General features: G+C 34.9%; 1 long non-coding RNA gene across 4 annotated transcripts in view; it reads left to right on the top strand.

Annotated features, from left to right (window-relative positions):
* Window positions 1-8,152, top strand: part of LOC139039533 (uncharacterized) — a 75,005-nt gene extending 66,853 nt beyond the window's left edge. For 3 of the 4 annotated variants that reach the window (XR_011492876.1, XR_011492873.1, XR_011492874.1), the window contains one exon: window positions 5,980-8,152. This is a non-coding gene — a long non-coding RNA (uncharacterized lncRNA). The remainder of the gene's footprint in view (window positions 1-5,979) is intronic. The other variant, XR_011492875.1, reaches the window with a different exon arrangement.
* The last annotated feature ends 4,400 nt before the right edge of the window (window positions 8,153-12,552 follow it).

Genomic DNA, 12,552 nt, shown 5'->3' with positions numbered 1-12,552 from the left:
CATTGTATTTGGTAAATTTACAGTTGAGTTTTTAGTTTCATATCATCTTCTCTGATCTCAGAAGCCACCTGATTTTGTGACTGCTGGGATGTTTTCTTAAATGTCATTGAGAATATTAATCCAAATTTTCCTTGCAGTTTTCTCTTGTATCTTGATACGCACTAACTTTCTCTCTTAAAATCATTCTCCTGGATTAAAGTACAGTTCTTCATACATTTTGTGACTTTTCCCTACTCTTGTTTTTTCATTTTGCTATGACAAAATGATTTGATCTGCTATTCTGGCCCTATTGCCTCCTGGCCATTGACTCTGAAGGAAACTCCATCCTATTGGCCTTGACCTGATATTTTCTGACTCCTCATAGTCTATGGTTTTAGAATGAGATTCAGTTCAAGTTTCGTCTATTTCCTCGCCATTGATCTCTATGTCTTATTCTGTCTTGTTCTATCCACACTGTACCTAGTAGAAATTCCTTATATTTCTGACAGATAAAATTCTAGTTTTGTACAGCTGATAAAGTTTATTGCTTATTTTTAAATCCTATGGCTTCTGTATTTATCTGTGGAGGTCTAGCAAAATGCCTTTGCTATTTCAACATATTACTCAGAAGTACCCAGGATTTTCTATAGACCAATTAGTTTTTACCTTTTACATCTGAGTAAGTTAAACAGTCATCTGGCTTCTGACTCTATGATCTGTCAACTTTCTGTATACTATAATCCATGTACTTTACTTTCCAGCCATGTAGAACCAACCTTCTGTTTTCCATTAAGCAATTACACAGTCATATCTCTACCTTAAACACCAGGGGCACTCCTGAAAATGTATCCATCCATCAGTTTTCAGATCAAAGTCTTTCTGTCTTCTTCTAGGCAGATCTATTCTCTATTATTATAATCATTCTGTTGTTTAGTTGTTACTCATATACAGACATCTTCCCACTAAGATGTAAACTTCATGAAGGCAGACAATGCAATTTATTCAATCCTGAATCCCTAGCTCCTAGAAAAGTGCCTGGTCCATAGAAGGTACTTGAATGACTGGATGGGTGAATGATTGAGTGGATCAAACCCATTACAAGCACTTTGGATAAGCAAGTCAATAGAACATGTGTAAGGACTGAGTATGGAATGATATACTTTGGTCATCAGGTTCACAGGAAAACATCTCAATAAACAAACCCAACTACTGCAACCAATTATTAATCTACTATTTAATGGACTACTGCTGGAGATATAAAGACTTAGAGAGCTGATAGCCTCCCATTTCTCCCACATTGTTCATAGGCTACAGAGCTCTTACAGAACATATTTGTGTAGGGTTTTAGTTTAGTTTAATTTTTTGGGGGAGGTTTTAATTTTAATGAAGAGTAATTTTGAAAAAAAATTATGTTAGAGAGGTATGTTGGACTAAGGAATCCAATGCACCTTTCATTCAAATCCCACATCCAATATTTATTGGTTGCCTGGCAATATTTGAAGCTCTTTGATCATTAATTGTTTTATTTTGTTGTTAGATATGTAAATACAAATACACACAATAGGTATATGGTACTGATTTGAAATCTTCCTTTCCCTTCAACTCATATTAATAATGTTGCTGTTGTTTAGTAGCTAAGTTGTGTCTGACTCTTTGCGACCCCATGTACTGTAGCCTGCCAGGCTCCTCTGTCCATGGGATTTCCCAGGCAGGAATCCTGGAGTGGGTTGCCATTTCCTTCTCCAGGGAATCTTCCTGACTCAAGGATTGAACCCACGTCTCTTACATTTGCAGGTTGATTTTTTACCATTAAGCCAACAGAGAAGCCCATATTAAGAATATAGAAAAATACAGTCTTTCATCATATTAATTATGTGATGAATTTATATTTCAAAATAAATTGGTGGCTTAATATCACAATTAATATTAATATCTTTCCAAGTTAGAAAGATAATTCTCAGTAAAATCTTAAAGCATGACATGTATTTACAACTAGCGGGAAGAATCATCTACATATTCCCTTAGTTATGGTTTGTACACAGTATTTAAAGTTTATACATTATTATATGTTTATCGGTGAGATTTCAAAAGACCTGTTCACATGGTGTATCATCTGATAGTAATAATTGAAACAATAGCTACCTGTTTCATAACTTTATAGTTTGCAAAGCTCTTTCTTACACACTTAATCCTTTGATGCCAGCTGGTGATGAAATGTTTTCTAATGAAATTATTTCTAATCATCATTTGGCAGGGTGAGCCTGAAGGCCAAAAGCAGTTAACAGGTATTAATTGTAACTATTTACTTTTCTCTGAACTTTAATTGACATTCCCACAGGTTAAAATGCTTAAATATTCTATACACTTGCTTCCTCAGCTTCTTCTCTATTCATTTATCTTTTAAATATACTGTGTATTGACCACTTGATAAATTTTTGTGGCTCAATCTAGGTTGTTTCCTACTGCAGGTGATTTAATACAGGTTTTTAAAGGTTCTTTGCTTTCTATTGAGCATATAATAATTTGTGCTGGAAACATAATAAATAAATTCCCCAAAATGGTTATTGAAACTGAAAACAGTTAAGAAAGACAATTTTTACATAGTCCAGTTACATAGACATAGTGTAGTTGGCCAACACCATATTTATTGACTTTAAAATCATTTAAGTGTATGGATTAAAAATAAACCAAAGAGCTTTCAGGTGACTGTAAGGTCATGGAGTTCAGTGACTCTCAACTTTCCTCAAGTTAGAGAGCCCATAGTGTCTAGGATATTGAGTCTCTTTAATTGCCAGAACAAAAATTTTTTTCCCAAGACTATGTATATATTGTTATTATATAGTCACTAAGTCATGCCAAACTCTTGCAACCCCATGGGCTGTAGCCCACTAGGCTCCTCTGTTTATGTGATTATTCAGACAAGAATACTAGAGTGGGTCGCCATTTCCTTCTCCAGGGTCTCTTCCTGACTCAGGGATCAGACTCATGACTCCTGTATTGGCAGGCTGTACTGCTGAGCCACCAGGAAACTCATGTATATATAATAATTTAGGGCAGATTATATAACATGAAGTTGAGAGGCAGTAGTGTTTGGAGTTGGTTTTAATTGTATAATTTAAAACCCAAATGGACAAAAATGGTTATCCTGTTTGTAGTTTAACACTAGAATAAGAATGCTCAGTATAAATTTCTTAATACATAAGTGTTAAGATAATCAGCACAAAATGTCATGCATAATATTTGGAGATAAACAGAAAATAGAATATACTATAGGGAGCAAATTCTTTTTTACAAATTCTGTGAAAAATGTCTATCCTAGCTAGACTGTCTTTATATAAAATTGGTTTCTCTCTATATATATGTATAGATAATTCAATAGCTGCTTGATAGATAGATGCTTTGATAGTTCCATTTCCTATCTCTTGTGGTACATCACATATTTGTCCCAAACATTAACTTTACCTTTCCCTATATACATGTTCCTTGTACATGACTGTGTATCTTCCCGTTTAAGAGGAAGTGCATTTTTCTCTGGATCTTGACTTTAGATTTCTCCATGTGACTTGCTTTGGCTAATAGAATAGGGAAATGACAGTACACCAACTTTAGCTTAGACCTTAAGTGAACTTTCATGTTCCTCAACCAGATTCAGCCCAAATTAACTGACTTCCAGTGGACCCACAGATGTATGAGTGAGCCAAGCTAAATACACTGTGTATCTAGCTGTTAGTCTGTTTTTTTAATAATCAGTCTATTGATATATCAATTTATCCATCCTTCTCTTTATGTTTCTATCTAACCTCCAAACTTATTGTATTAAAATGAGATATTTATGAATCTGAATTCATCAAAGGGAAATAGACATAATTCATCCAACACTCTCTTGTGGATTGTAAATAGAAAGTAGGTAGAAAAGTGCTGCAAAATTCTGTAATATAAGTACATGTTTTTCTTTGTTTCAAAGCAATAAGGAGAGGAGGCAATTTTTTTTAAATGTTTCAGATATTAATAGTTTTATTTGGCTTCCTGATATGGAAAAAAATTAACAAATCCATTAGATATCAGAATTAATTAACCTAATATTTATTGAGCACCTACTATGGTCCAGAATATACTAAAGATACATAATATACAGTAGTCAGCAAGAGACACATGATCCTTACCATCAGTCTGGAAATGATGATATTAATCTAAATAAATATTAATCCAAATCCAAATAAAAACATAATGATTAATTGTTATAAGTGATATGAAGGAAAAGTGTGGGATGTTATAGGAGCACATAATAGGGGGTTTTATCATAGATTATAGGGTCAGAGAAGGCTTGTTAAGTGACATTTCAGCTTAAATTTGAAAGATGAGTTAATCAAGATAAGGAAGTCGGATTTGGAGAAGAGTATTTCAGGGAAAGGGGAAATCTGTGCAAAAGTCCAGGAAAAGGAAAACATGTGGTGTATTCTTAGCTCTGAAAGAAATAAAAAGTGTGACTAAGGAGTGGTGATGAGGTTGAATCCAAACCTGGGACACATGATGTTGGACCCTGTAGTCCATTTAAAAATGTTTGGCTTTATCCTAAGTTCAATTGAGAGCTATCAAAAGATTTTAGAACAGACAGGATTATATTCACATTTGCATTTTAAAAGATCATTTTGGATGCAGTGTGACAAAGCATGAGAGAGAAAAATGGACCTAGCGATGCTCAGCAGCCAGGTGGTGGCAGTAGTTTAGGTGGAAGATAGAGGTGGCTTAGACTTGAACAGGAAGGGAATTTTGGAAGTAAACTAGAATTTTATGGTGGTTTAAATATTGGAGGTGCTTAGATTAACCCGTGGTGCATGACATGTTTTCCAGAACCGCAGTGACATACAACAGTAGCATTTACTTAGCACATGCATCTGTGTGTTGGCTACCTGTGATGGGCTATTAGGCAGCTATGCCATGTGCCTTCCTTATTTTGGATCTTTATACATTTTTATTTAACTACATGCTGGCTAGTTTTGATGTTTCTTAGTGTTACCTTTTTCTTTTCACTTGACTGGATTGTGGTTTCTTGAGAATATGAAATATCATTCACATGTTAAAAATATTCTCAATATATAGCAAAGCATGTGACTAAATAAATGGTAGGCCCTTAATACCTTAATAAGTACTGGTTTATCTACCACTTTTTATGATATTTTGTTCAGAATTTGGAAGGGCATATTGAATCACTTTCTAATGCCTTGCTTACTTGATAGATGCATTGATATATTAACTTACCCAGCCCTTTATTTAGAAGTTACTCCAGCAGTCACTATACTAGGTCTCCAGGATTCAAAAAATTCCAAAACCTTATCCCATCCTCATGGAACTCATTCTAGTAAGGGAAAGAGATCTGTAAAGGAAAACAATATGTGTTTACCAGTCTTAATTATCAATAAGTGCTATTACTTGACCACTATAAAAGTCACATTTAAAATGCACTCTTGCAAAATAACCATTAAGATCTCAGACCAATCAGCCTGAATTATATAGTCCAAATGAAGTGAACTTTGTCCATATCTTTTCAAAGATCAGTTATCCTCATTCCAAACTCCTGGTCTACAACTTTGATTTAAATGCAAAATGCTCCCACTTCTACCTTCTATAAACAAACATGTTCTTGCCTCTGACCCATTCGTTGAAGCTTCCAAAGACCAAAATTCAGTAAATAGTATTAAAATGAATTTTATCCTTTATAAGGAGCTCAAAAATCTAAATGCAAGAAGAGATGATTTGACAAATTCTATTTAAGCTCCCACATGTATCCTAATTCCAGACATCATATGAGCATTGTGGAGTGAATACATACAAACAAAAAGAGGATTTTATGGCTTCTGATTAGAATTAAAGAAGGAAAATCTTTCTTGAAAAGATTTTAAAATGGAAAAGAATGGTGTTCTCTATTACGTTCCCAGTTATTATTTAACATTGAATACCGATACTGAAATAATGCAAGAATTTATTTTCAACTATTTTTAGTTCTGAAGACTTACAACAAATAAAGAAACCACTCCATCTTCAATTTTTTAAAAAGAAAACTGTAAAACTACCACATTTGAAATATTATTTTATAATGCTGGTAAGTAAATTCTCTATATAAAAATATCAAATGCATCAGCTAGACATATATTAGACTATTGGGAAATCTTGCCAAGTGTGAATGTGATGGTTTTCACAGCCAGTACAGAAAGTTTACAGTAATTATATTTGTTATTCATACTTTAAGTTCATTTGGTCTCAAATAGCTGAAGTAAAAGTAGAATTTTTACCCATCCAGGGAGTGCTAAAATGATTTAAGCTCTAGTAAAATGTTGTGGTAAAAGTGAAAAGGAGACATTTCCATGACTAAGTTTTTATAGTCTTATTTTTTTTAACCTCCAGACTAATGTTTTGCTTTTTATTTAAATATATTTACTCTTTTAGTTTTGAAAGCAAAAAACTAAAGTGATTTAATGTAACTGAATTACTCATAAAATTGCAAATGATATTTATTAAACAAAATTGTTGATCATCTGGATTTCATCTAGATGTTATAAAAAGATCGTGATTTCTTTTTATGAAATTTTCACAAGGTGTAAGGAGGAAAAATTTTTTTGCCAAGTAAAACCTATAAAATTAGAGAATTTTTATTATCTGATATTTTAGAGGCTTATTTTTGGTTTCCAGGATAAACTTTATGTAACTTAACTTGTAATTGCACACAAAGAAATGATATTTTAAAATTTGCTATATGTCTTCTAAAAGATATTTCCCTACTCAAATTCAACTACTTTCTACTGCCAAAAACTTTAGGTCAAAATAATCCACTATTTCTTGCATTTACATATACACACTCACATACATACATTAAAAAAATATAAATGAGATCTTACCACACACATTTTGAGATATTATTTTAAGAGTTTATCTTGGTGATTTGCTAGTCTCAGTCTATATATAATTATTCACTAAGTACAATGAATTTCATAGAACTGTTATAACAATTTATTTAGTTACTGTCTGAGAGAAATTAGAGTGATATGATTTATTTGCTTTAAAAAGTACAGCAATGGTGGAGAACATAGGCAAAACACTCTCTGACATAAATCACAGCAGGATCCTCTATGACCTACCTCCCAGAATATTGGAAATAAAAGCAAAAATAAACAAATGGGACCTAATGAAACTTAAAAGCTTTTGCACAACAAAGGAAACTATAAGCAAGGTGAAAAGACAGCCCTCAGATTGGGAGAAAATAATAGCAAATGAAGCAACAGACAAAGGATTAATCTCAAAAATATACAAGAAACTCCTACAGCTCAATTCCAGAAAAATAAATGACCCAATCAAAAAATGGGCCAAAGAACTAAACAGACATTTCTCCAAGGAAGACATACAGATGGCTAACAAACACATGAAAAGATGCTCAACATCACTCATTATCAGAGAAATGCACATCAAAACCACAATGAGGTGCCATTACACGCCAGTCAGGATGGCTGCTATCCAAAAGTCTACAAGCAATAAATGCTGGAGAGGGTGTGGAGAAAAGGGAACCCTTTTACACTGTTGGTGGGAATGCAAACTAGTACAGCTGTTATGGAGAACAGTGTGGAGATTTCTTGAAAAACTGGAAATAGACCTGCCATATGACCCAGCAATCCCACTTCTGGGCATACACATCGAGGAAACCAGATCTGAAAGAGACACATGCACCCCAATGTTCATGGAAGCACTGTTTATAATAGCCAGGACATGGAAGCAACCTAGATGTCCATCAGCAGACGAATGGATAAGAAAGCTGTGGTACATATACACAATGGAATATTACTTAGCCATTAAAAAGAATTCATTTGAATCAGTTCTAATGAGATGGATGAAACTGGAGCCCATTATACAGAGTGAAGTAAGCCAGAAAGATAAAGACCAATACAGTATATTAACGCATATATATGGAATTTAGAAAGATGGTAATGATAACCCTATATGCAAAACAGAAAAAGAGACACAGATGTACAGAACAGACTTTTGGACTCTGTGGGAGAAGGTGAGGGTGGGATGTTTCAAGAGAACAGCACTGAAACATGTATATCATCAAGGGTGAAACAGATCACCAGCCCAGGTTGGATGCATGAGACAAGTGCTTGGGGCTGGTGAAGTGGGAAGACCCAGAGGGATGGGGTGGAGAGGGAGGTGGGAGGGGGGATCGGGATGGGGAATACATGTAAATCCATGGCTGATTCATGTCAATGTATGGCAAAAACCACTACAATAGAGCCTCCAACTAATAAAAAAAAAAAAAAAAAAGTACAGCAATGAGCTTATACATGAATCTTATGGCAAGTACGAATTTCCATAGGCCAAATATATGCTGTGCTGTGCTAACTGGCTTCAGTCGTGTCTGACTCTTTGCGACCCCATGAACTGTAGCCTGCCAGGCTCCTCTGTCCATGGGATTCTCCAGGCAAGAATACTGGACTGGCTAACCATTCCCTTCTCCAGGGAATAGAACCCAGGTCTCCTGCAATGCAGGTGTATTCTTTACCATCTGAGCCACCAGGGCTGACTTTGTCTGGGGTGCAGATGGACTGTCTTCTGCAGTTCTCCCAATACTCATCTGCTGCTTTCTCCACAACTTCTAGCTCTCTGGAAGTTTTCACCTCTGTGTGTTTTAAACTGTGCTTTCCTCTGGTTTTGATTTTCTAATACAATCCCATTGACTTTTTATCATTCAAGAATTCCATTTATTGTTTCTTAACAATGTTTTGGATTAAAAAATATTCTTCCACAGTTTTGGCAATATTCAATGAAATGGTGGTTACCCTTCTTGTCACATTTTCAGTAAGTTATTGAAAACATTTTCTGGAAGAAAGCAAGTACCAAGTTGCCCCATGAGATTCAGTTTCTGTATTTATAAAGCAGGAATGGTGAGAAACTCTTTTACAAGGCTATTCTGGAGATTAAATGAATCACACATGTATCTTAAACTCTTACCATAAAATACATTTGATATATATCAAAGAACATCACTTTTCTTTAATCTTAACAAAAGCTCAGCCTCATGAAAAAAATTCTGACAGAAGGGTCATGGAAGGGGCAAAATTGGTCATCTTTTGAACGCATTTGTAGCATCTGAAATTTCTTGGTAAAATCTGCTACGAGAAACGCTGCAGGCAGAATGATGGGAAACTGAAATTTGGTCAGTATTCTAGATGTGTTTGGCCCCACAGCTATAATCTGTTAGCAGCAAGAAAACTTCATGGGAAAAACGACATTGGGATATTCTCAAGAAATGACAGTGACACTGTTAGTACTGTCAAGGTTCTTGTCTATTGTATAGCCGCTGTTGCAGCAATTCATTACTATAATGACCTCTCAGTGAAGGTAGGGTCCAGAGCAGCAGCAGTTTAGGACCATCATAGAAAAGGCCATGAGACCCCAGAGTCATTTCAATGTGATATTATAGCAGCAGCTTTTAAATCACTGAGGTTGATTGTTCTGATTAAAATCTACTTTTAAAAAGTAATCATCTGACCTATTTGTAATCATAAGTAATCTTGTGAACTCTGTCAAAAGTCAAAATGAAAAGTTTACAAGTAGCTTTTTGCTTTTTCATCAGTTTTTAACTCAAATCTGAATGTGTGTAAAAAGTAGAGGCTTACATAAACCTAGCCTTGGTAAATTAAAAAAAATTGAAATCATTCCAAGCATATTTTCTGATCACAATGCAGTAAGATTAGATGTCAACTACAGGAAAGAAACTATTAAAAATACAAACATATGGAGGCTAAACAACACACTTCTGAATAACCAACAAATCACAGAAGAAATAAAAAAATAACTTAAAATATGCATAGAAATGAATGAAAATGAAAACACAACAACCCAAAACCTATGGGATTCAGTAAAAGCAGTGATAAGGGGAAGGTTCATAGCAATATAAGCTTACCTCAAGAAACAAGAGAAAAGTCAAATAAATAACCTAATTACACCTAAAGCAACTTGAAAAGAAAGAAATGAAGACCCCAGGGTTAGTAGAAGGAAAGAAATCATAAAAATTAGTGCAGAAATAAATGAAAACAAAACAAAGGAGACCATAGAAAAATTCAACAAAGCTAAAAGCTGGTTCTTTGAGAGGATAAATAAAATAGACACACCATTAGTCAGACTCATCGAGAAACAAAGGAAGAAGAATCAACTCAACAAATCAAATCAAATCAACAAAATTAGAAATTAAAATAGAGAAATCACAACAGACAACACAGAAATACAAAGGATCATAACAGACTACTATCAGCAACTATATGCCAATAAAATGTACAACTTGGAAGAAATGAACAAATTCTTAGAAGAGTATAACTTTCCAAAACTGAATGAGGAAGAAATAGAAAATCTTAACAGATCCATTACAAGCATGGAAATCAAAACTGTAATCAGAAATCTTCCAGCAAACAAAAGCCCAGAACCAGACGGCTTCACAGGTGAATTCTATCAAAAACTTAAAGAAGAGCTAACGCCTATCCTACTCAAACTCTTCCAGAAAGTTGCAGAGGAAGGTAAACTGCCAAATTCATTGTATGAGGCCACCATCACCCTAATACCAAAACCAGACAAAGATGCCACAAAAAAAGAAAACTACAGGCCAATATCACTGATGAATTTAGACGCAAAAATCCTTAACAAAGTTCTATCAAACAGAATTCAACAACATATTAAAAAGATCATATATCATGACCAAGTGGGCTTTATCCCAGGAATGCAAGGATTCTTCAATATTCACAAATCAATCAATGTGATGCACCACATTAACAAATTGAAAGATAAAAACCATATGATTATCTCAATAGATGCAGAGAAAGTCTTTGACAAAATTCAATATCCATTTATGATAAAAACCCTCCAGAAAGCAGGCATAGAAGGAACACACCTCAACATAATAAGAGCCATATATGATAAACTGACAGCAAACATTATCCTCAATGGTGAAAAATGGAAAGCATTTCCCCTAAAGTCAGGAACAAGACAAGGGTGCCCACTTTCACCACTACTATTCAACATAGTTTTGAAAGTTTTAGCCATAGCAATCAGAGCATAAAAAGAAATGAAAGGAATCCAGATTGGAAAAGAAGAAGTAAAACTCTCACTGTTTGCAGATGAAATGATCCTCTACATAGAAAACTCTAAAGACTCCACCAGAAAATTATTAGAGCTAATCAATGAATATAGTAAAGTGCAGGATATAAAATTAACACAGAGTAATCCCTTGGATTCCTCTACACTAACAATGAGAAAACAGAAAGAGAAATTAAGGAAAAAATTCCATTCACCATTGCAATGAAAAGAATAAAATACTTAGGAATAATCTACCTAAACAAAGCTTGCTCCTTGGAAGGAAAGTTATGACCAACCTAGATAGCATATTAAAAAGCAGAGACATTACTTTGCCAACAAAGTTCCATCTGGTCAAGATTACGGTTTTTCCAGTGGTCATGTATGGATGTGAGAGTTGGACTGTGAGGAAAGGTGAGTGCCAAAAATTGATGCTTTTGAACTATGGTGTCGGAGAAAACTCTTGACAGTCCTTGGAGTGCAAGGAGATCCAACCAGTCCATCCTAGGAGATCAGTCCTGGGTGTTCATTGGAAGGACTGATGCTGAAGCTGAAACTCCAATACTTTGGCCACCTCATGCAAAGAGTTGACTCATTGGAAAAGACCCTGATGCTGAGAGGGATTGGGGGCAGGAGGAGAAGGGGACGACAGAGGATGAGATGGCTGGATGGCATCACTGACTCAATGGGCATGAGTTTGGGTAAACTCTGGGAGTTTGTGATGGACAGGGAGGCCTGGTGTACTGTGATTCATGGGGTCGCAGAGTCAGACATGACTAAGTGACTGAATTGAACTGAACTGAAAGAAACAAAAGACTTATACATAGAAAACTACAAAACACTGATGAAAGAAATCAAAGATGACACAAATAGATGAAGAAATATACCATCTTCATGGATCAGAAGAATCAATATAGTGAAAATGAGTATCCTACCAAAAGCAACCTATAGATTCAATGCAATCCCTATCACACTACCAACGGTATTTTTCAGAGAACTAAAACAAATAATTTCACAATTTGTATGGAAATACAAAAAAAAACCCCTCAAATAGCCAAAGCAGTCTTGAGAAAAAGACTGGAACTGGAGGAATCAACCTGCCTGCCTTCAGACTATACTATAAAGCTACAGTCATAAAGACAGTATGGCTCTGGCACAAAGATGGAAACATAGACCAATGGCACAAAATAGAAAGCCCAGAGATAAATCCATGCACCTATGGACACCTTATCTTTCACAAAGGAGGCAAGAATATACAATGGAGAAAAGACAATCTCTTTAACAAGTGGTGCTGGGAAAACTGGTCAACAACTTGTAAAAGAATGAAACTAGAACACTTTCTAACACCATACACAAAAATAAACTCAAAATGGAGTAAAGATCTAAATGTAAGACCAGAAATTATAAAACTCTTAGAGGAAAACATAGGCTAGACACTCTCTGATGTAAATCATGGCAGGACCC

The sequence above is a fragment of the Odocoileus virginianus genome, chromosome 18 (assembly GCF_023699985.2).
Source record: "Odocoileus virginianus isolate 20LAN1187 ecotype Illinois chromosome 18, Ovbor_1.2, whole genome shotgun sequence".
Classification (NCBI taxonomy): Eukaryota; Metazoa; Chordata; class Mammalia; order Artiodactyla; family Cervidae; genus Odocoileus; species Odocoileus virginianus.
This window is presented reverse-complemented; position numbering and strand designations above follow the sequence as displayed.